This window comes from Dama dama, chromosome 13 (genome assembly GCF_033118175.1).
Source record: "Dama dama isolate Ldn47 chromosome 13, ASM3311817v1, whole genome shotgun sequence".
In the NCBI taxonomy this organism is placed as follows: domain Eukaryota; kingdom Metazoa; phylum Chordata; class Mammalia; order Artiodactyla; family Cervidae; genus Dama; species Dama dama.
In genome coordinates this window covers 31,105,625-31,131,450 of record NC_083693.1, presented here as the reverse complement: position 1 = coordinate 31,131,450, position 25,826 = coordinate 31,105,625, and the positions used below count along the sequence as shown (strand labels likewise).

The following is a 25,826-nucleotide window of genomic DNA, read 5'->3' as shown; positions in this document are numbered from 1 at the left end:
CACTTGTATGAACTGGTCAGAATAAGAAGGGTATACAGGCTGCCGGGGAGTGAGGAGAGAGACACTGAGAACTCACTGTTATTGACTCAGCTCTCTCCCAGAGAAAACCTGAATCCAGAAGGCATGGACGACGTGCAGACAAGAGGAATATTCCTGACCAAAGATTAATAAGTTAGCATCCAGCCTCTGTCTGGGACAAGTCTATTTCAGGCATATTTTCATGAACGGGTCGTGTTTATCACACACGCTGCACACTCAGACAGCAGTCCACCTTGTTCAGCAGGCCCTACAGCTGCCTGCCGCTAGCTGACCACACCAGCCATCCCGAAGCAAACACCAGCCCAGGTTTTAACAGGTTAGCTTCATAAACCTCAATGTTATCTGAAGTGGGTTACACTGAGAATGACAACCCACCCAACGAAATGAATTCTCCACTATCACCCAAGCTTCCCTTCACCGGTATTCCTGAGGTGGAAGAGATAGGGGTTTGAATTCTGACCTCTCTCCCCTCAAAAAACAGTAACTTTAGGCAAGTTTCTTCGTTTTGCTAAGTCTCGCCTGGAAAAAGCAGTGGCTGTGGAGCAGAAATGAGTAACAGACTCGCAGCTCTCTGTATGGTGCCAGCATAGAGGGAAGTGCTCCATGGCAGAGGCCATTATCACCAGTGAAAGGGGCTGCATACACAATCGCAGTGCCCCTTGTCTGCTTCCGGAGCAAGGACGAAATCCTCACTAGGTGTGGAAGCTAAACACGTAGATGTTGGCAGAAAGCGGGCTTCCAAACGGAAAGCTATTTGAAAAAGACACAGAGTTAACACTGCTCATCCCCACCTCCTCCCTGTGTTAAATCATCAGATGCCCTGAACACAGCAGTTCTCAATCTCTGGGTCTACTGTTGAAACCATCTCCCAGTCCTCTTTTACGAGGCTATCCAGAGAGTCTAAGTAATGGGCCTACATGGTTTTGTTTAACAAATAATACTGGCTTCTTTAACACTTTCTTTTGGAACATTTTTCACTACTAATTATGTCTAATTCCAAATTTCAAATAACCAGCTCAGAAAAACCCAGGAAGAAGTCATCTTCGGTTTAGAAAACTGAACTCTGAATTTCAGAAGAGAAACCACTGGGAAAAGAGGTATGTATTAAATAGTAACACTATCAACAGAGATGAGGAACCCGTGGGGCAGATGAAGGCCTTGGATCCAAGATGGGGGTTCAGCATGGGGGTTGAGGGGAGAATGGCTAGAGCCTTGGCCCTAAGTCATGGAAAATCCCTGTTTCCCCCTTCAGTGCTCACAGCAGCAAACAGCCCAGGCAACAGGCTCCCTGGGGAGGCTGTCTTCTCCCAGGGCTGCATCTTCCTAATGGTTTTAAGGCAAAATCTTGACCAGAAGTTGTCTGTTATTTGTATTTTTAAAATGCATATTTACAGCCTCCGAGCTAAATATATATATATATATATATATTTAATAATTTTATTTATTTTTGGCTGTGCTAGGTCTTCATGGCTGCACTGGCTTTTCTCTAGTTGAGTGGGGGATACTCTTTAGTTGCAGTCCGCAGGCTTCTCTTGCTGTGGTTTCTCTTGCAGAGCACAGGCTCTAGGCACACGGGCTTCTGTAGCTGCAGCTCCTGGGCTCTAGAGCACAGGCTCAATAGCTCTTTGCCTTTTCTAGACTACCAAGCAGTTGGAATCACACAAGTATGTAGCTTTTCCAGACTGGCTTCTTTGACTTAGTAATATGTATTTAAGGTTCTTCCGTGACTTTTTTGTGGCTTGATAACTCATTTCTTTTCAGTACTAACTAATATTCCACTGTCTGGATGTACCACAATTTACCCTTTCACCTATTGAAGGACACCTTAGTTGCTTCTAAGTTTTGACAATTATGAATAAAGCTGCTAAAAACATCCTTTGTGCAGGTGTTTGCGTAGTGTAAGTTTTCAACTCCTTTGGGTAAATACAAGGAGAGCAAACGCTACATCTATGATAGGAGTGTGTTTAGCTTTGTAAGAGGCTGCCAACCTGTCTTCCAAAGTGGCTGCCATTCTGCATTCCCCCAGCACTGCGTACATTTCCCACCCCACCCAGGCCCGCTGCACCACATCCTGGTCAGCATTTGGTGTTGTCAGTGTTCCAGATTTTGGACATTTAAATAGGTGTGGAACAGTATCTTACTGTTGCTGTAATCTACGTTTCCCTTGACACATGATGGGGTGCATCTTTTCATATGCTTATCTGCTATCTGTATATCTTTGGTGAGGTATCTGTTAAGGTCTTTGGCTCATTTTTTAACCAGATTATTCATTTTCTTTTCTTTTTTTTAATTGGAGTATAGTTGTTTCACGGTGTTGTGTTAGGTCCTGCTGTAGAGCAAAGTGAATCAGTTGTACACATACATATCTCCCCTCTTCCTTGGATTTCCTTTCCACTTAGGTGGCCACAGAGCACTGAGCAGAGTCCGCTGTGCTGTGCAGTAGGTTCTCACTAGCTATCTATTTTACACACAGTAGTGTATACATGTCAATCCCAGATTGTTCACTTTTAATTAGAGCTTTTAAGACTTCTTTATGTATTTTGGACATCAGACACTCTCTGACATAAATTGCAGCAATATCTTTATTCAATCCATCTCATAGAGTAATGGAAATAAAAACAAATGGGACCTAATTAAACTCAAAAACTTTCACACAGCAAAGGAAACCATGAACAAAATAAAAAGACAAGCAATCCACAGAATGGGAGAAAATATGAGCAAACAGTGCAACCGACATGGGCTTGGTCTCCAAAATTTACAAACAGGTCATGGGGCTTAATATTAAAAAAACAAAAAAACAAACAATAAAAAAATGGGCAGAAGACCTGAAGAGACATCTCCAAAGAAGAAAGATGGGCAAGAGGTGCATGAAAATATACTCAATATCACTAATTATTAGAGAAATGCAAATCAAAACTACAATGAGATAGCAGCTCACACCAGTCAGAATGGCCATCATCAAAAAATTTACAAACAATAAATGCTGGAGAAGGTGTGGAGAAAAGGGAACCCTCCTAGAATGTTAGTGGGAATGTAAATTGGTACTCTCTCTATGCAGAATAGTATGGAGGTATCTTTAAAAACTAAAAATAGAGCTACCATACTGATCCAACAATCCCAGTCCTGGGCATATACCCAGAGAAAAACATTATTTGAAAGGATACATGCACCCTAATGTTCATTGCAGCATTGTCTACAATAGCCAAGACAAAGATGCAACCCAAATGTCCACTGACAGATGAATGGATAAAGATGTGGTTGGTACACATATACAACAGAATATTACTCAGCTGTTGAAAAAAGAATAAAAACAATGCCATTTGCAGGAACATAGATGGAACACAAATGGACCAGGAAATTATCATACTAAGTAAGTCAGACAGAGAAAGACAAATATCATATGATATTGCTTACATGTAGAATCTAAAAAATAAAAAAAAATTAAACTTATTTACAAAACAGACTGACAGATTTACAGAAAAAACTTACAGAAACCAGGGAGGAAGGGGGAAGAGGAGGGACAGACTGGGAGTTTGGGACTGAAATGTACACACTGCTATATTTAAAATAGATAACCAATAAGGAACTATGGTATGGCACAGAGAACTTTGGTCAACATTCTGTCATAACCTAAATGGGAAAAGAATTTGAAAAACGATAGATACATGTTTATGTATATATATAAATTAATAATTTTGCTGTACACCTAAAAAAACACAATGCTCTTAATTAACTATACTCTAATATAAAATACAAATTTAAAAAATGTTTGGTAGAATTCACCAATAAAACAATATGAGCCTGGGACTTTCTGTTTTGGAAAGTTACTGACTACTAACCCAATTTCTTCAGTAGATAGGTCTATTCAGATCTATTTCTTCTCAGGTGAGCTTTGGCAGATACTGTCTCCTCAAGGAACTGATCCATTTCATCCAGGTAATCAAAGTGTGGGCACAGAGCTGTGAAAGCATTCTTTTACTATCCTTTCAATTTCCATGAGATCTGTAGTGAAGTCTCCTCTTTCATTTCTGAAATTAGTAATTTGTATCTTCTCTCTTTTGTAGTTGGCCTTCCACAGAGGCTAATACATTTTACTGATCTTTTCAAAGAACTAGCTTTTGGTTTCAAGAATTTTCTCTACTGACGTCTTGTTTTCAATTTCATTGACTTCAGTTCTTGTTGTTCAGGTGCTCAGTTGTGTCCAACTCTCTGCAACCCTATGAACTGCTGCACATCAGGCTTCCCTGTCCGTCACTATCTCCTGGAGTGTGCTCAAATTCATGTCCATTGAGCCAGTGATACCATCCAACCATCTCTTCCTCTGTTGTCCTCTTCTCCTCTTGCCCTCAGTCTTTCCCAGCATCAGGGTTTTTCCCAACAAGTCAGCTCTTCGCATCAGGTATTGTATTAACCATGTAAGGTATTGCATCAAAGTACTGGAGCTTCAGCTTCAACATCAATCTTTCCAATGAATATTCAGGACTGATTTCCTTTAGGATTAACTGGTTTGATCTCCTTGCTGCCCAAGGGACTCTCAAGAGTCTTCTCCAGCATCACAATTTGAAGGCATCAATTCTTCAGCACTCAGCTTTCTTTATGGTCCAGCTCTCACATCTGTACATGAGTACTGGAAAAACCAAAGCTTTGACCATAGGGACCTTTGTTGGCAAAGTGATAGCTCCGCTTTATAATATGCTGTCCAAGTTTGTCATAGATTTTCTTCCAAGGAGCAAGTGGCTTTTAATTCCGTGGCTGCAGTCACCATCCGCAGTGATTCTGGAGCCTCAGAAAATAAAATGTGTCACTGTTTCCATTATTTCCCCATTCATTTGCCATGAAGTGATGGGACTTGATGTCATGATCTTAGTTTTCTGAATGTTGACTCTTAAGCCAGCTTTTTCACTTTCCTCTTTCACCCTCATCAAGAGGCTCTTCAGTTCCTTTTGGCTTTCTGCCATTAGAATGGTATTATCTGCATATCTGAGGTTGTTGATATTTCTCCTAGCAATCTTGATTCCAGCTGGTGAGTCTTCCAGTCTGGCATTTAGCATGATGTACTCTGCATATAAGTTAAATAAGCAGGGTGACAATATACAGCCTTGATGTACTCCTTTCCGAATTTGGAACCTGTTCATTGTTCTATGTCTGGTTCTAACTGTTGCTCTTGACCTGCATACAGGTTTCTCAGGAGGCAGGTAAGGTGGTCTGGTATTCCCTTCTCTTTAAGAATTTTCCACAGTTTGTTGTGATGCACATAGTCAAAGGCTTCAGCATGGTGAATGAAGCTGAAGCAGATATATTTTTGGAATTCCCTTGCTTTTTCTACAATTCAATGTATGTTGGCAATTTGATCTCTGGTTCCTCTGGCTTTCTAAACCCAGCTTGTACATCTGGAAGTTCTCGGCTCACATACTGTTAAAGCCTAGATTAAAGGATTTTGATCATTACCTGGCTAGCATGTGAAATGAGTGCAATTGTCGGTAGTTTAAACATTCTTTGGCATTGCCTTTCTTTGGGACTGGAATGAAAACTGGGCTCTTCCAGTCCTGTGGCCACTACTGAGTTCTCCAATTTGCTAGCATATTGAACGCAGCACTTTAACAGCATCATCTTTTAGGATCTGAAATAGCTCAGCTGGGAATTCCATCACCTCCACTAGCCTTGTTCGTAGTAATACTTCCTAAGGCCCACTTGACTTCACACTCCGGGATGTCTGGCTCTAGGTGAGTGACCACACCATCGTGGTTATCCAGGTCATTAAGACCTTTTTTGTATAGTTCTTCTGTGCATTCTTGCCACCTCTTCTTAATATCTTCTGCTTCTGTTAGGTCCTTGCCATTTCTGTCCTTTATTGTGCCCATCTTTGTGTGAAATGTTCCCTGGCTATCGCCAATTTTTTTGAAGATATCTGTAGTCTTTCCCACTCTATTGTTTTCCTCTACTTCATTGCATTGTTCACTTAAGAAAGCTTTCTTATCTCTCCCTGCTATTCTCTGGAACTCTGCATTCAGTTAGGTGTATCTTTCCCTTTCTCTTTTGCCTTTAGCTTCTCTTCTTTCCTCACCTATTTGCAGGGCCTCCTCAGACAACCACTTTGCCTTCTTGTATTTCTTTTTCTCGGGGATGGTTTTGGTCACCACCTCCTGTCCAATGTTACAAACCTCCGCTCATAGTTCTTCAGGCACTCTGTCTACCATGTCTAATCACTTGAATCTATTTGTCACCTCCACTATATAATAATTAGGGATTTCATTTAGGTCATACCCGAAAGGTGTAGTGGTTTTCCCTATTTTCTTCAATTTAAGCCTGCATTTTGCAATAAGGAGCTGATGATCTGAGCCACAGTCAGCTCCAGGTCTTGTTTTTGCTGATTGTAAAGAGCTTCTCCATCTTCACCTGCAAAGAATATACTAATTCTTATTATTTTTCTTTGGCTAACTTTGGATTTAATTTGTTCTTCTTTTCCTCTAAGTTTAGATTACGGATTTTAGCTCTTTCTTCTTTTCCAACATGTGCGTTCAATGCCGCAAATTTTTCTCCATGCACTGCTTTTGCTGCAGCCCACAGATTTTGATAAATTACATTATCATTCTCATTCAGCTCAAAATATTTGAAAATTTCTCTTGAAATTTCTTCTTTGACCCATGTATTACTTAGAAGTATATTATTTAATCTCCAATTGTTTGAGGATTTTCCAGCTACCTTTATGTTATTCATTTCTAGCTTAATTCCCCCATGGTCAGAGGCCAGACACTGTTTGATTTCTAGTCTTTTAAATCTGTTAAGATGTTGTGGCCCAGAATGTAGTCTTAATAAGTGTTCCACATGAGCTTAAGAAAAATGTGTATTCTGATACTGCTGGATGAAGTAGTCAATAGATATCACTTTTATCCAACTGACTGATGGTCCTATTGAGTTCAGGGCCTCGCAGGTGGCACAGTAGAAAAGAATCTGCCTGTTAATGAAGGGGACACGGGTTCAATCCCTGGGTCAGGAGAATCCCCTGGAGAAAGAAATGGCAACAGACTCCAGAATTCTTGCCTGGAAAAATCCCATGGACAGAGCAAGTTGGCAGGCTACATGTAGTTCATGGAGTCGCAAAGAGTTGGATATGACTGAGCACACACTATTGAGTTCAACTATGTCCTTACATAGATTTTTGCCTGCTAGATTTGTCCATTTCCAAAAGATTGGTGCTGAAGTTCCCTACTATGTTAATCCACTATCTCTCCTTGCAGTTCTCCTGGTTTTTGTCTGATGCAGTCTGATGCTCTGTTGCTGGGAGCATACATATTAAGAACTGTTATGTCTTCTAGGAGAGTTGGTGTCTCCATCATATGTAGTACCTCTGTTCAGATTTACTCATTAAATGCTTCCCTGGGTGGCTTAGATGGTAAAGAATCTGTCTGCAATGCAGGAGACCCAGGTTTGATCCCTGGTCAGAAAGATCCCCTAAAGAAGGGAATGGCAATCCACTCCAGTGTTCTTGCCTGGAGAATTCCATGGACAGAGGGGCCTGGCAGGCTAGGGGTTGCAAAGAGTTGGACACGACCAGTGATTAACACACAGCTTCAGTTGTTAGGTCAGAGTGTTGACTTCCAAACACCTTATGTACAGAACTGGAAACCAGAAGTCCAATACATTTTGAATAAAATTACATGCAGGAAGTCTCAAATTACAATCCAAATATACTTGTTAGATGACAGTAGCCATAACTGTATAAGCATTTTGGAAAGTAGGAAGTGTCTAAGGGAATGTGCATCTCTGAAATGCTGCAGAGAGGCCAACCCAGAACCATCTTCCCTGGGCCCACTCTCTGCTTCCTCTGACAGGTGATGGGGTTGCAGGGAGCAGGCAAACGGTCCTTATTAGTGCCTTCAAAGCAACCACTGGTTAATAACCACTGGTGATTTGAAGGTGTTATTTTAAGCATTTTACACTTTAATATGCTAGACTGTTATTTATGTGTAGTAGTTTAGTCAGTTTCAGTTATGCTTTAGGAAATAAGTTCAGAGTTTTGAGTTCACTTATAATGAATTGTAATCTTTCCCATTCGAAATAGTAAGAAATGACTCCTACTTGAAATTTTCACTTAAGGGATGTGATGTTCAGGAACCAGCTATTAAGGTTAAGCCAAAACTGCCTATGCATACCCTGCATTCCAGAGGTGAGAATTTTGGGTCTATTCACAAAGATCTTTAGGGTATATGTGCAAAGATGTTTGTCCAGGGTTATACAGTGGCAAGGAGTTACAAGTGATATAGATATATCTAACTGAGGGACAGTAATATGATAGACGCGTTTTCGTTTTGCCACACCAGGATCTAAGTTCCCCAGCCAGGGATTGAACCCATTCCCCCTGCAATGGAAGCACAGAGTCCCAACCACTGGACCACCAGGAAGTTCAATGTCACAGATCTTAGAAGCATATGCTAAGTGAAAAAAGAAAACAGAATGAGATCTGGAATATAGCACTATTTATATAAATTAAAATACTTAAGTACATAACAAAACATATTTTCTAAGAATACATAAAAACAAAATGACATACAGTAAATACATTAGAATGGTCACCTGTGGTAGGCAGGAAAGGAGTGGAGAATCAAATAAAGACAAACCAAACAACAAAAAAAGAGAGGAAACCTGGGAAATACACAAGGATTTTTAAACACAAAAAGCAATAACCAAGCTTCCCTGGCGGTTCAGTGGTAAAGAATCTGCCTGCCAATGCAGGAGACACAGGTCAGATCCCTGATCTGGGAAGATCCTACAAGTCGTGGAGCAACTAAGCCCAAGCACCACAACTATTGAGTCTGTGCTTTAGAGCCCAGGAGCCACAACTACTGAGCCCACGTGCCTCAACTGCTGAAGACCAGTGCCTAGAGCCTGTGCTCCACAACAAGAGAAGCCACCACAATGAGAAGCCCGCGTACCGCAACTAGATAGTAACCCCCGCTCATTGCAACTACGGAAAAGCCTACACAGCAACACATCGGCACAGACCAAATAAATAAATAATGAAATAAAAATTATTTTTTTAAAAGTAATAACCATAAAGAAAAAGGTTAATAAATTAGATTTTTTATTTTTTATTTATTTTATTTTTTAAATTAGGAAGTTTTGTTCATCAAAAGACCCTAGTCCGAGACTGAAAAGGTTAAGTAACAGAATGATCTGCATAACATATAACTGAGAAAGGATGCATACCCATAATATATAAAGAATGCCTGAAGATCAGCGAGACAAAACTAGACAACCCGACTGCAGAGAGTCTTGCACAGGCGGATGATGTTAATACTCTAGGAACTGGGAAGGATAATTCAGTCCTCTGTGTCGGAATTCCAACCAGGAAAAGAAAGTGAGCTCATCAAAAATTTTTTTAAGTTTTAACAATTTTATAAGAATGTATGTAAGCAGGAAATTCGAACAGATATTTTAAACCTTATAAAACATAAACAAATGTCATTGGCTAAAATCTCTTCTATTTTAAGAGAGTTCTTGAGAGAAAATGGAAAAAGCATCTGCATTGACAATTTGTGTATCTACAAGGGGAAATGAGTTACTTATGCAATTACTACACAGTACAAAGCTTTGTTTCCATAGGGATTATGACACAACTGATTTAGGCCTTAAATTAGAATATTCCGATTTGAATTGAGAAATGATCTTTTTGTCTAAATGAATAGTGTATTCAGTGCAAATAAAAGCTCTGCACATCTGCTGATATCATTTCCTCTGCACTTCAGTAATAATTAATAATGAGAATACATCCACCCAAGTCCTAAAAATGAATTCATACTCCTAAAGTTTCACAAGCGCCTGAAAATATACAGGGAATGACACATTTCTACAGGATGTACAAAAATACATAAAGAACTAACAGAAAACATTTCAAGATGCCTTCCTGCTCATTTCACATCCATTACATTTAAACAGTCTTGTGAACATCAAGACCAAAAATGTCAATTCTGTCTTCCTTCTGTCATGACTACCTGAATATAACAGATGAACTATACTGTGGGAGCTGGGAGGGGTGAGGAATGCATATTAATCCAAAGCACAAGAACATCAGAATGTTAAATTTCAAAAGGAATGAAACATCATATGACCCATAAATACAGTATGTGTAAAATCCTTCAAAGGCCCCACACTGCCCGAGGTAAAGCCTTCAAGGCTCCTGCAGTGTTTAAAGCCTGAACTTCAACTGCCCCAACCTCTCAGAACTCCTTGAAAGTCCATGTGTCTTGCTGTGGCCACATCACTCATTCAGTGTGGCACATTCTGACTTCTTCCTCTTCTCCCCTAATTCCTCCGCATCTTTCTAAACTCTATCAAGGGGAAACCCTACCTACACCTCTGGCCCCAACCTCCATCTGAATGAGGTGTCACACATTGATGTGTTTCCAAGGCATCCTGGGTTTATCTTAATCATAGTGGGATTATATGCACTTGTTTTTCCTACCAAACTGGCTTCTGAGTTCTATTCACTTTAAGAAAACTGGAACCTAAGAAAGTAGAGCGCTTGATAACTGCTGAATCAACTAATGAATTCTGAACTCAATTACTAAATGACTGAAATCCCCAATATTGCCCCATGTTTCCATAATAAATGTTCCTAAAGGAAATACCTGAGAAAATAAAGGATGAACAATAATCCCAGATGTTAGAGTAAAATCAAGATAGACTAGGTTTCCAGAAAGGCTTCCTGATAAGTCCCTCTGCTCTCTAATTTCACTGTGAGATCTTTCCAGCTGAATGTATATTCCATCTCACTCTCAAAGGTCTGCAAAGCAATGGTCCAATCTTCAGTTTTGTTACTGGTGAGTATACTGTCAATTAGTCCAACAGTCAAACTAAGTTCTGCTTGATTAGATTCTTGTCTTGCTGCTGCTCTGGGCATTTTGGCTCTCCAGTTGAACTGCTGTTGTCAACCACGTTTTGTTTAGGTATCATAGAAAGAGCCTGACCTCCTTTTGAAAAATTGTTTTCCATTAAATTATAACATATAATAAGTGAAAAATAACATTGGTTTTGAGCATGCATAATGGAGTCTCAAAAGAAAGCATGATATAAAAAAACAGGAAGTAAGCCTTCTCTACTTCAATCAAAGGCACAATTTTCATATAAAAATGTTAGGATATGACCATGTGACTTAGTAGAAAAATGTGTAAGACAAATCAATAAATAAAAGCAAAAATATTTTGGAGACTAATAACAAATTTTGAATGTATACCTATATACACTCAAAATATCTTTACATATCAAAGTAAATGAAACTTGAATTTTATCATACTGATTTAATAGTGTAGGAAAACTTTCCCAATAGAAAGACTTATTAGAAAAAGTATTAGAGGGGACTTTCCTGGTGGTCCAGTGGCTAAGCACTCCCACCACAAAGGGCCTGGGTTCTATCCCTGATCAAGGCACTAGATCCCACATGCCACAACTAAGACCTGGTGCAGCCAGATAAATAAAAAAATATTTTTTAAAAATGAAAAAGTGTTAAACTATCAAACATACATGGCAGTGATAAGGAATAAATCTAAAACATGAAATTATATTCATAAATCAGCCTCAGAAAATAAATGAGTAGCTGCTTTCATTTATTCTACATTAATATTTCACAAACAGTTTTCAGCAAACAGGTGGGTGAAGGATTTTGGGAAATCAGATTCCTAGCACACTGAAAACTTTTTCAGAGAAAGTCACTGTGGGATCCATGGTGGGGCTAGCTTAATTTACCATACCATAGCTAGTCTAAAAAAAGACTTTCAACGGAAAAGAACAGAAAGTCTGAATATGTGGTTTCGTTTTCATGGCCATTTAACTTGGATTAGCTCTACGCACTGCCAGGCAGAGCAATCACTTTGGGGCATCTTAAGTGTGGTGGGTCTGAAGTCAGGGCCCCACAGGAATCACTGAAGATCTACTCACAGAGGTGAATGTGCTTGGGGAAAGGGGATTCAGAAGAAAGAGCTGATAGTGAATGAAATGCATGAAAGAAATGTGGGAAAAGTTCTATCTCTATGGCCCTTCTGGAGGTGAACATTGGAGAGTCTGATATTCCAGTGAACCAACAGTTTGCGTATGCAACTGGTATGTTGAATATGCCAGGCTCTAGTGCAGGGTAACCAAAGGTGACTTTACATCTTTTTCCCACTTTAAACCTGTTAATGCAAAGAGTACTTCCTCTATTCCTAAAACAAAAATGTCTGTGTCTGTATCTGTGAATTGTGTTGTTCAGTCGCTCAGTTGTGACCTACTCTTTGCAACCCTATGGCTGTAGCCCGCCAGGCTCCTTTAACCCATGGGATTTCCCAGGCAAGAATATTGCAGTGGATTGCCATGCCCTCCTCCAGGGGATCTTCCCGACCCAGGGATCGAACTCCCATCTCTTTTGTCTCCTGCATTGGCAGACGGGTTCTTTACCACTGAGCCACCAGTGAAGCCCAAAACAAAGATAAGTCTTGTAAAATTTTCTGCCCTCTCTTTTTTTCTTTCATAATTGAGATTTTATTGGTTGTTTTGAGGATCAGTACACAGATATTTCAATTTGTATGCAATTCTTCACATACATACCAAAAATCTAAAAAATCATGTAGTTGTATTTCTTAACAGTTATTCCAGTGACTTTACAGCTTAAAATTTGGAGCAAATTTTCCTTAACAGGATATTAAGTACCAATTCCTTCAAATATTGACATGCTGTTACATCCTAAATCCCACTGATTCACATTTTAATATCATATACACTACATACTCAAACTGTCAATCGTTCACAGCACATTAAAGAAGTAACTAGGAAAACTGGACCACCACGACCAAAGATGTTATACGGTGCACAAAATTCTGACCAGGAGAGCCAAGATCAAGAAGTGAGTGGTTTGCTTTAGGAAATACTACTACCAAAACAATATGGGAAGAGAAGTAATTTAAAGTCTTCAAGACATTAAATGCACAACTGACTCCAAACTGCCATTCAGTATGCTTTGTATTATAGGATATAAAAGCTACCCCCCATCTATGGAATGTTAAGCTGATACCCAAGACAATCAAAGCCTCCCGTATTCAATATCCCACTATTTTCTGGTTGTACCAAAAAATCAGCAACCAGCAAGTGATTTCACCTCTAAAAAAAACCATTTACACTTAAAAAATGGGATAAGGTGGGATTCCCTCCTTTTTAAAAATGTTTCTAGAGCTACTAAAAAACCTGCATCTACAAAATAGTTGATAAAAATATTCCTCTGGATTGTACAAGAAGGGAAACAAGGACCACTGAGAGGACCGGGTGTGTGGTATTAGTCAGACTTGGCTTCTTCTGCTTCATCAGAGGCTGGGCTCTCCTCATTTTTAGTCTCTACATTTTTTGCAAGTAAGTCTTCTTTAGTCTCTTGGTTGGCCACTTCCGCCTGTTTTCCCTTTGCTTCTCTTTTTCCTTTTGTTTGCACTTATCTGTCTGAAGACTTATCCTTTCCCACTGCCTTTTTTGTTTCCACTTTTGCAGGAGCCGGTTTAGGTTTAGCTGATAACCTCCCCGATCTCCTCTTGGGCTCCTCCTTCGTGACCTTCCTCTCAGGCAGGGTATCACGTCGCAGGGCAGGTGCCTGAAGGCTGAAGCTCACAGAGAGCCTTTGCAAAGCAGAGTAGCCTGACCACTGCCTCTCCTCCCCCCTGCCAAAGCTGCTAGGACCCATGGTGAGGGCGGTGGGAGAACCGGATCTGCCCTTTCTATCTTAATCCTAGAGTTGCATTTTGTTAGTTTCCTAGCGCTGCCATACAAGTGACCACAAACTAGATGGCTTAAAACAACAGCAAGGCATCCTCTCATGGTTCAGGAGACTGCAAGTCCGAAATCAAGGTGTGAGCAGGGTTGGTTCCTTCTGCAAGATCTGAGGGCGAAGCCATCTCACGCCTCTCTCCTAGTTTCTGGTGGTGGCCGGAAGTCCTTGGCTTGTGGCTGTGTCACTCCCATCTCTGCCTTGGCCATGGCAAGGCCTTCTTATAAGGACAACAGTCACTGGATTTAGGGCCCACCCAAATCCAATATGGGGTGTCCCAGGTGGCACTAGTGTTAAAAAAAAAACCCATCTGCCAATGCAGGAGACATAAGAGACCTGGGTTTGATCCCTGGGTGGGGAAGATCCCCTGGAGGAGGGCATGGCAACCCACTCCAGTACTCTTGCCTGGGAAATCCCATGGACAGAGGAGCCTGGCAGGCTACAGTCCACAGGGTCGCAAAGAGTTGGATACGACTGAAATGACTGGGCACACATAATCCAGTATGACCTTAATGAACTAATTACACCTGCAAAGATGATTTTCAAGTCAGTCACAGTCTGAGGTTCCAGTGGACATTCATTCTGAGGACACTGCTCAACCCAGTACACTAAGTCACTCATATAGCCTAAATTTAGTAATTAAAAATGGTCAGTCTACTTTATTTACATAAAGCTCAAATCGGGCAAAACTAATCTATAGTATATTTTGGCAGGGAGGTAGTTGCAGGGGGGGAGGGGGGAGACAGTGGGTGACTGAAAGAGAATACCAGGAAGCCTCATAGGTTCCTGGAATGTTTTAGCTCTTGATTGGGATGCTGGTTATCACATTTACCAAATTCATCAGGTTGTACACTTCTGAGTTACGCATTAACTGCATTAACTTTCAAAAAGAGTTTAGGTACTTTAACAAGAAAGCCATCAGTCCAGCAGCTTAACAGCTCTTCAGTTTTCGTCTGAGGAAGATTCTCTCTCCATCAGCAGGGCCCAGGTGGGCGGCATGCCTCTAGGGGACGGCTGTCACCCCTCTCCCCCCACTTCCTCCCCTCCCTGCCAGCTGCTGCTTTGAGGCAGGGAGTGTAGGACCAGAGAGGAGGTCTCACCTGACTGGTACTATTCGCCCATCTCTCACTCTAGGAGCCTGCTGAGTTTTTTTTTTTTTTTTAATTGGCCTGCTGAGTTTTAAAGCTTTTTTTTCTCTCAAGGAGGGAGAGTTTTGTCGTTTCTCTGGGGTGTCTGGCTATGTCCCTCCCACCACAGTGCCTCTGCTGTTAGGGATCCGTATCAGTGGAGTATGTGATTCGACTGATGACCTCCAATTTCCACTTATATTTACTGACACAATAGTCTGTGGCCTTAGTTTCATCAATTAGTTCTGTTACCCTTTGTAGAGACTGTTCATTTTCCTTTGTGTGTATATTTTGATATTTAGGTTTATAATCTAGTACTTACTTTTATTAATAGCTGGAAAACGTCTTTCTTTGGAGGGTATCCCCATGAGGAATGATGCAATTAAGGTATTTTCTTCTCTTGCACCATCCCTCCACTATCCTATTTTAATCCATCACACTATAGCATGTTTAACTTTGTACTCAAATATATACCTACACCTCTATTAGTTTGTCTGTTAGCTTTAAACGATACCCTTTGAACCTCAGCTATTAGAGATGAGGGGAAAAGATTCTAAACTTACCACTATCTTCTTTCCCCTTCTCTCAAATTTGGTTAGATAGAGAATTTCGTATTGTCAGGTCATATAACCTTTACTTTCTGTTCTATTGCACTGATCTTCAAATTTGTTTTAACCTACAGGTAAACAGAGCTCATAGCAGTTGTTTTGCTGGAGTTTTTCCAGTTACCACTTGGTGGACTGAAGTTTGTCTTTGACTAGATTCCTCAAGAAGAATTCATGGGAATATTCTTTCTCAATTTCATCTATTTAAAAACTTGTCTTCTTAAAAAATACAATTTCAGTGAATAAAATCCTTGAGTCAAACTTACCTTCTTAAGGATTTTGTCAGTCTTCTCCCAGATTGATTGATTATAAGGAGCAGCCAAATTTTCCCCTTTTATACATTAGTCTATCTTTTGGCCTAGTTGTCATTTGGACAATTTTTTCTTTTTTCTTTTTTGACTGTGCTGGGTTGATTGCTGCACAGGCTTTTCTCTAGTTGCAGCAAGTGGGCGCTACTCTGTAGTCGCGATGTACAGGCTTCTCATCGTGGCGGCTTCTCTTGTTGCCAAGCAGGGGCCCCAGGGTGAATGCGCTCAGTAAGTGCTGCTCCCAGCCTCTAGAGCACAGGCTCAGCACCTGTGGTGCATGAGTTTAGTTGCCCTGCGGCATACAGGATCCTTCCGGACCAGGGATCGAACCCACGTATCCTGCACTGGCAGGTGGATTCTTTACCACTCAGCCACCAGGGAAGCCCCCAGATTGGACTTGGAATGTAAAGCTCAGTAACTTTACGGGGATGCACTGCAAGGCTGGCCGTTCACTGCTAATTTTTCCTGGGTACAGTGCGTCCTTTCAAACTACAGGTTCAAATTCTCCTTTCTGGGCACTTCTGATGATTTCCATTTTCAAATTTTTATTTTGTCTACTATTTTTTTCCTCCTTCAGCAAATTTCTGTACTTTTCATAACTATCAGATTTATAAACTATTCTCACTTCACTTATTTACTTCACTTCTATTTTCTATACATTGTCTTATGTCACTTTTAACTCTGCCCTCATTTCTTAGATGGCTTTCATTTTTTTCCTTCACATTCCTGAATTTAGATTTTCTTGCCTGCCGACTTGCCACCTCTTCCCAACGCTCCTGTATTTCTGATTTGTGCTCCCAACTCTTCACAGCAGTGAGCTGACTTTTTTAACTTCTGAAATATTTGGTCAAATTTTCACTTGTTCTGTGCCACTGCTTCTCTAGTGAGTGTTGTTCATCGTCAGCTCTGTATTTTCATGTTTCTTCATCATTTTAAAAAAATAATTATGTTTGACAAGATCCTGACCTGGTCCATTTTTTTAATCTATCTTGGTTCAGTTATTTGAAGAAGGTTCACTTGGGAGAGGAGCCAGAGCCACGTCCAGGGGGATGGGAGTACTCTTTCTTTTTCTGGTGTATGTGGGCACTCAGGGTGGAGGGTGGGGGGAGATATTCTTGAGCTTCTCGTCCTCCACCCAGGTGGTTGTGGGCGCTGTTCACAGCAGAGTCCTGTCCTTCCTGCCCCCACAGCTCAGCCTGCTCCCCACAAACATTACTTGAGTAAGTTCTCGTTTGGTGCACCCTCCTCTACGTCTTGGAATCAAACTGGATCCGGTAAAGCTCCTGCCACCAGCCTGTACAGTCGCTTCCACTCTTTCAAACCAGACATTTTGGTTCTGAACCCCAGGGTGTATCCCTCACCTTGGAAAGTGCTATTTGCTAGTTGAGTTTTCTTTTCCTACGAGTGTTTTCTACTTCCTCTCTATCCCTGGTCCAATCTTTCAAGAACTTTTTCCACTTGTTTTCTGGTTTGAGGTTGCAGACATCTCCTAATTTCTCCAAAGACAGAGTTTTCATTTCTAGGGTTTTTTTTCAACCCCCTCCTGGTTGCTTGGGATAATTTTCAAGGGGAGTATGAAGAAAGGCTAACTTTACCATGTTCAAATCTTAAGTTTTCCTTTTTTTCCTCCAAAAAGAAAACGCTTTTATAGTTTCTTTGAATCTAAAGTAATACATGGTTACTCCAAAATCCAGACAGTACAGAAAGGATGCAAAGGGAAAAAGCTGTGACCTGAAATCTATCTCATTAACCTAAAGTAGTACTCCATGTTAGCAAATGAGCACATATCCTGATGCACACATAAATCAACTTTTCCTACTTTGTTTCCCTTAAAACTGAGAATTTTCTTGCAAATATGGATCTAAGTTACAATTTGTAATAGCTACATGATATTCACAAGAACTTCCTTTTAATTGAGAGTATCATGAGACACTGAAATGTTTAAACTTTAAAATAAAACAACCCAATAAAACTAGAAGTCGTGCCTCTTTAAAGACCAAATTTTCCATGTTTTAGTTTCCGTATAAATCTGAGAAAATGAGGGACTTATTCCACTGGCTTTTAGAAATAAAGCAAGGAGGCCTAGGTCTTTAAAAGCTAGGTTACTAAGGGTTCTTTTTAAAAGTTACTGTCTCCAAGACCTTTGTTCCCTGTATATAACAAATACACTGTATTTTCCTGGTTTCCCATTTACAAGGAGGAGAAAATCCAAGCAACAAAATTATCCAAGTTTTATACTAAGGACAGCCTCTACAGGTTATTAATCAAGAAAAGTCTAGAGAATTTCAGGGTGCCCCTTTCATAACCCGAGGTGAGCCTGCACCATGGTGTCAAACCAGGGAATGCATGCAAATTGCCTGCAGTCTGATTTTTCATTAAATTGCCTTTTCTAATCCATTTCCTTAATTATTGACAATAGAGACTTAGAACTATATAAACACTGACCCTCAAAGCTGGTTGGAGCTGTTCAGTAAACAGAAAACATTCTGTTCTTTCGCTCAGCGGACCACAGAGACATTTTTTCTTTCTACAAAACATCCCTGACACAAATAAGCAAACCTCCAAATGGCAGAGCACTGGCAGGCACCAAGTAACAACAGTTGTGAGTGAATATTATTCACAAAAATACCCCAACAAGTACTTGAGCGTAGCCTGGAGGTTAGGATATGCCCCTTACAAAACTGGGCAACTCCTGATTCAGCAATAAAGCAGTCAGGCCCAAGAAGACCTGGAGCTCGAGAAGCATAGTGATCTGCCTCAGTGGTTTACTATAATCAAGCTACCACCACCAATAACAGCCTGTAACATCTGGGTGTTTACTATGTACCAAGGAATTTCTAATTCAATACTCTCATCAACACTATGAAATAGGAACTGTTATCATTACTCCTGATTACAGACTGGAAACAGACTCCAAGGTTAATCTGTAAGTGTGGGAACGGAACCTGGAACCAGAGCTGAGTAACACCCCAAGACCCACGCCTGCACTGCACTACACTGCCTCACGAGCTAAACAGTTAAGGGAACTCAGAAAAGGGGTAAAGCGCCTTTGATCAAGAAAGGCAGAAGAGGCAAGAATCAGGCTGGGTCTGGAGAGGCAGGCTGGACTTGGGCAAGCAGAGAGGCAGAGAAAGGGCAAAGTTCTTGTAAGCAAAAGCATACAGAAAAAGAAGGCACAGGCAGTCTTTGACAGCCATGTGGGTGATGCTAATTACACGATCTCCTCCCCCTCGCCCGCCCCCTCCCGCGTCCCATCTATCTGGCAAACTCCCATTCAAGAAACTGGAGGATGAGATATGTGAGAGACAAAGATAGGAGTCTGGTCCCAGTTCTGCCTCTCATCATCATGTGGCCTTGGGTTAGTCACTTACATCTCAGGGCCTCGGTCTGGTCAGCCAAGTAAGGAATGTAATGGGCAATCACGTTTAGGTAACATAATAGTATCTCATGTATTTTATAATCTTTTAGGATATATAGATTTCCTTTTGTAAAAAGTATATGAAATTAGCTATTTAATCAGCAGGTTTGGATGTGAAACTGTCATTCCTTCATTCCAACAAATATTTATAGAGCCACTTTGTATGGGCTAAACCTTACTGAGTACTGAGTTTATAGAAATAAAAATATAGATCTTATCTTCCAGAAGCTAAATATAGAATAAATATAGAAGGGCAGAAATACATAAAAATAATCATTACAACACTTTGTGAATATTTAACAACAAAAACTTGTACAGAGCATGGCTGAGAAGTAACTGATTAACCTGCTGGCAGGGGAGCAGAGGGGGATGCAAAATTCTTGACTGTGTTCAGGAGAGTGATGCCTACTCAGGTAAATCCTCAAGGAACTACAGGGCTATGCCAAGTAAGGAAAAGGAAAGGAGCATTCTAGAAAGAGAAAATGTTGTGGCAAAGGCAGGCTGGAGCCAGCATGTTCAGAAACAGCCAGTGGCTCAGTGTGGTTGAGATGGAAGATTCCCTGGTAGTAAGACTGCAGAGGGGGTCAGGTCAGAGGGCAGACGGCCGGGTTCACCAGCAGCCTCAGCAGTTAGCAGTGCCCCAGTTAGGTGAGTACGCAAGGGCCCAGGCACAAACTCCAGGTAAAAATAATAAAATGGCTCCCAAACCCCAGCAGCAGGTTCAAGCCACTCCCATATCCCCGACAGAACCAGAAGTGAGCGACTAAGTCCCACAGGAGCAGGAGACCAGTGAGGCTGGGGGACTGGTGGGGGCAGCAGCTGGGAGATCAAGGCAAACTGGGTCGGGTTCAGTGGAGGCTGAGGTTCAGGGAACTCAAGATACTTCACAGGCAGGAAGACACAACTCAGGAAAAGCTGTGACAGTCGCTGTCAGACTTCTCAAGGACTTCATACACAGAGAGAAAAGCTGAAATGGCTGTGGGGCTTCGCCTAGTAGGCCGGGCCCATGGAAGTTGACAGAGAGCTTTGAGCTGAACGTGAGAGGAGAACACCTGAGATGGCCTCTGTAGGATGCCCTCTCCACAGCACCTCCCCATCCACCCCCCACGGGTACTTCCTGCTGTGGCCCTCTGTGGAGCAAAGGCACCCAGAGCCCCGGGACAACCGGACCCCAGGGGCAGCCTGCTGACAGGGAAGGCGTGACTGTAGCCCTCCAGGCTCCTCTGCCCATGGGATTCTCCAGGCAAGAATACCGGAGTGGGCTGCCATGACCCCCTCCAGGGGATCTTCCTGACCCAGGGATTGAACCCAGGTCTCTTGCATCTCCTGCAGTGGCAAGTGGTTCTTTACCACTAGTGCCACTTGGGAAGCCCCAATGGGACACTAGTCTGGTGGGAAACTGCTTCCTCCCTGTTGAAAGAGTGAATGAAGCTTTCTGGACTTCCCACTGGTGACTCAGTGGGAAAGAATCTGCATGCCACTGCAGGAGACACAGGTTCAACCCCTGGGTTGGGAAGATCCCACCTGCTGTGGAGCAACTAAGCCCAGGCACCTAGCCTGAGCTTTAGAGACCAGGGGGCCGCAATTACCAAAGCCCAAACGCTTCTAGAGAAGCCACAGCAATGAGAAGCCCATGCAGAAGTGAAGACCCAGCATGGCCAAACAAACAAAAAAAGAGTGAACCTTCCTGCCTGAGACCATATCGTGTGAGTACATGATGCTGAGGACAGAACTGCTGCCCTGCGGTTGAAGGCAGACAGGCTCTGCCTCAGGGATGCTGAATTAACCATCCCAGGACCCCTCCTCCAGACTTTTCGTTACATGAGAAAAGTAAGTAGCTTTGTAGTTGTGAATGCTGTTAACTGCAGCACAGACAGTCCAAGATTCAGAGAAGAACAGACCAGAAGGGGCAGCTTCAAAGGTCTTGACTGAGGCCTGGAAGGAAAACTGTAAAGCGGAGTCTGGCACAGAAAATGTGTCTTCCCCCAAGGTTTCACTATTGGACCTTCTCACAGTTTTACTCAGCATCACCAAAAATATCCCAGTAGGAAAAAATAAATAAATAAATAAGTGGAAATAGAATGCTGTATAGTTGGGAAGAAGTAGGATAGAAGGTAAATGCAATGGACATTTAAAGTACAGAAAAGAACCTTTGGTTTAAAAAAATATTATGTCTGCAAATTTTTGAATGATGTGCTGAAGTTTAAAGAAAGTTTAAAAAACACCCATGAGTTCTCCAAAGAATACATATGAATGGCCAATAAGTACATGAAAAGATGTTCAACATCTCTCATTATTAGAGAAATGCAAATCAAGACTACAATAAGGTATTACTTGATACTAGTCAGAATGGCATCATTAAAAAGTCAACAAAACAATAAATGCTGGAGAGGATGCAGAGAAGAGAGAGCCCCCTTGCACTACAGGTGGCACTGTAAACTGATACAGACCCTGTGGAGAACAGCGTGGAGATAAAACTACCATATGACCCAGCAATCTCACGACTGGCCATACATATGCCCTGAGAGAACCACAATCGAAAAAGACACATGTACCCCAATGTTCACTGCAGCACTATTTACAACTATGGAAGCAACCTAAATGTCCACGGACAGACGAATGGATAAAGAAGTTGTGGTACACATACACAATGGAATATTACTCAGCCATAAAAAAGGGATGAATTTGAGTCAGGTGAACTGAGTTAGATGAACCTTGAGCCTGTTATGGAGCCAAGTAGGTCAGAAAGAGAAAAACAAACGTAGTATATTAAAGCATATATATGGAATCTAGAAAAATTTTACAGACGAAACTAACTGCAGGGAAGGGATGGAGACACAAACTTGTAGACACAGCTGGGGAAGGAGAGGGTGGGACGGACTGAGAAGGCAGCACTGACACATACACACTGCCAGGTGTGAAACAGACAGCTAGCAGGGACTGCTGCAGCACGTGGAGCTCAGCCTGGGTGCTCTGTGACGACCTAGAGGGGCGGCAGGAGGAGTGCGAGGTGGGAGACAGGCTCAAGGGTGAGGGGATGGATATATATAGTTATGACTGATTCATGATGCTATATGGTAGAAACTAATACAACATCGTAAAGCAATTATCCTCCAATTAAAATAATAGTAATAAAACACCCATGAGGACAGACTAGATCTGAAGGAGTTTTCGAGGCAAAAACACAAGGTGTGGAGGGAAGGGAAAAGCAGTAAAAATAAGAAACATTAACTTCCTGACTGTAGCTAACACTAAATTACTTTTTTTTTTTAAATTTCATTTATTTTTACATTGAGGGAAATTGCTTTATGATTCTGTGTTGTTTTCTGCTGTACAACAACACAAATCAGTCATAATTTTATACATACACACACACACACACACACACCCCTTCCCTCTTCAGCTCACCTCCCTTCCCTCCCCCATCCCACTCCTCTAGGTCATCACAAGCACCAGACTGGGCTCCCTTCCCCAATTTATTAAGAAAAGAACTTTTAATGGAAAGTTGGGTCATTTAAAAGAAAATTCTGGCTTAAGGAGATCCTACTACCTATGGTTAAAATAAGAAACTGTCAGTTATTATTAACAAAGCATTTCAAGGCTGGCTGCCTAAATGAAATACCATTCATTCTCCAGAGGGCTCTGCATGGTCTTTAATTGATGCGCATTTTTATTCTTTATCTCTCTCTCTCCTAAGAGCCTACTTTCTGCAGCCATCAATCCTTTCTGGTGGACTCCAATTTAACTCAGTATTTACTAAGTCCTAAACACCCACACTGAAATATGCTGCATGCAAGAGAAGATTTTAAAAAATAAGAAAGATAGTGCTTCTCTGGTGGCCCAGTGGTAAAGAATCTGCCTGCCAATTCAGGGGCTTTGCCTGTCAGTTTCCTAAAAGGGTAGGCAAGAGGTGTGAAATGAAGAGGGCATACTTCTCTCTGTAGATGGTCCCCTGGTCTGGAAAGATGCCTCATGCCACAGGGCAGCTGATCCCGTGCACCACAACCACTGACCCTGCGTTCTAGAGTCGGAGCCGCAACTGAGCCCACACGCCCACAGCCTGTGTTCCACAACAACAAAAGTCACTGCAATTACAAGCCAAGAGAACACACTAGTCACAGCAAGCACCCACTTCCAAAAACATAAGAGACGACTCTACAAATGGACATCACCAGGTGGTCAATACTGAAATCAGATTGATTATATTCTTTGCAGCCAAAGATGGAGAAGCTCTATACAGTCATCAAAAAGACCTGGAGCTGACTGTGGCTCTGATCATGAACTCCTTATTGCAAAATTCAGGCTTGAATTGAAGAAATTAGGGAAAACCACTAGATGATTCAGGTATGACCTAAATCAAATCCCATATGATCATCCAATGGAGGTTATGAAGAGATTCAAGGGATTAGATCTAGTAGACAAAGTGCCTGAAGAACCGTGGGTGGAGGTTCACAACACTGCACAGGAGGCAGTGACCAAAACCATCCCAAAGAAAAAGAGAGGCAAGAAGCCCACGCACTGCGACTACAGAGCAGCCCCCACTTGCCGCAACTAGAGAAGAGCACGCGGCAACGAAGACGCAGCACAGCCATAAATAAAAAATACATCTTTTTAAAAATCAAATAAGAAAGATAGTGTCTGATGCTCTCAAGCAAACTACAGGTGTTTGAAAAGGACCAGACAAGCCCACAGGGCAGAGCAGAAGGGAATTCTTTGTTGTGCTGGGAGCAGGTGTGGGAGGGGTCAAGTAGGAGATGGGGTTGGAGATGAGCTTTGAAGGACAAGCAGGCTTTTGAGACGCCAAAAGGGCAAAGAGGAGGCTACAACTACTCAAGTCACACAAGCAAGCAAGAAGTGAGCTTTTTCCCTATCAAACTGTCAAATACTAGCAACAGACAACACTTTTGGTAGGAGTATAAACTGGTAAAAGACAATTTAGCAGTATAAAGTATCTCTAAATGTTCATGCTCTTTGATTTAGCAGTTCAAATTACATAAACTTCTCCTGAAGAGAAATCATCGTATTTTGTATCAAGTGCATATATTACATTCTCAAAAAAGTTTAAGAGTAATGACGGTGTGGCAAAAGATATTTAATTATATGGAGGGTCCCCACAACATTGTTTATAACAGTCAAATATTGTCAGCAAGTAGTTAAGGTCTATCCCTATACAACATAATGCTATGAAGGATTTAAAATAACAGAAGTACACTAGTTGACACGGAATGTGTTAACATAAGTTTTAAGAAAGGTTTCAGAAAAATGTACTATAAGAACCCATTTGTTTTTAAATGTACATATAGCCACAGAAAAATGACAAGAAGGATATGCAACAAAAAAATTCAGTGATTTTCTCTGAGTGGTAAAATAACAGACAATTTTTATTTTGACTTATTTGTATTTTTTTGGTACATTTTGACTTATTGTATTTTTTAGCTTTCTAAAGTGAACCTGCATCATTTTCACATTGAGGAAAACATAAATTATGTAAATTTTCTAAGATATCTGAATCAAAATGTTGTCTTTTTTATGATACTACCCCTGATAGCTCAGTAGGTAAAGAATCTGCCTGCAATGGAGGAGACCTGGGTTTGACCCCTGGGTTGGGAAGATCCCCTGGAGAAGGCAAAGGCTACCCGCTCCAGTATTCTGGCCCGGAGAATCCCATGGACTGTGTAGCCCATGGGGTTGAAAAGAGTCGGACACAACTGAGTGACTTTCACTGCACCTCACTTCACTCCTCAAATACAGTACGTTTTGTGAGATGACAGTGAATGTCACTGCTCAGTCAACTTTACACATTTCCTTGAAAGGGCAGAAGTAGCTGCAGGAAGGAAGAGAGGAAAGCAGATTGTCCTAGCAGAGTCCAGTATCAATACTTCACTGTGGTTTCAACACCAACAGGGGCACACCTTTCCCGAGACCGTTTTACTGGAAACACCCCTTTCCTCACAGAGGGGTCATTTTTCAGCAAACAGATCTTTAAATATTTCCTGATCATCTACAAAGAGAAGTATGCCCTCTTCATTTCACACCTCTTGCCTACCCTTTTAGGAAACCAACAGGCAAAGCTTAGATTAAAATTCCAAGGAGGGGACTTCCCTGTTGGTCGAGGGGTTAAGACTCCACACTTACAATGCAGGGGGCATGGGTTTGATCCCTGGTCAGGGGCCAAGAGGCAACTACTGAAGTCAGTGTGACACGACGCGATCCTGTGCACCATGACAAAAGACCCCACAACCCCACGTGATGCAACGAAGATCCCACGTGCTGCAACTACGACCCAGAGCAGCCAAATAAATAAATATTAAAACAAAAAGAATTCAGGGGAAGTTCAGGCTGCCAGTCCAGCCCACAGCCCATTCTGAAGTGCACTGACTCTCCAAAGGGGCCTCAAGGATCTCCTGGTGGGTAATAACAGACCCAAACAGGAAAGGCCTCAGAGGCAAATAACAATCAATTTCTTAGGTCTTCATCAGTGACTAAGAACTACACCATGGTAACCTATTAGTTGAGGTGTTAAGAGATAAAATGTGGTGTTCATAAACA

At 41.6% G+C, this 25,826-nt stretch overlaps 1 protein-coding gene across 3 annotated transcripts in view; it reads right to left on the bottom strand.

The window, feature by feature from the left end:
- The window catches only part of PDE8A (phosphodiesterase 8A), a 146,168-nt gene that overhangs the window by 77,176 nt on the left and 43,166 nt on the right, over positions 1 to 25,826 (bottom strand). The gene's annotated exons all lie outside the window — the stretch shown is intronic.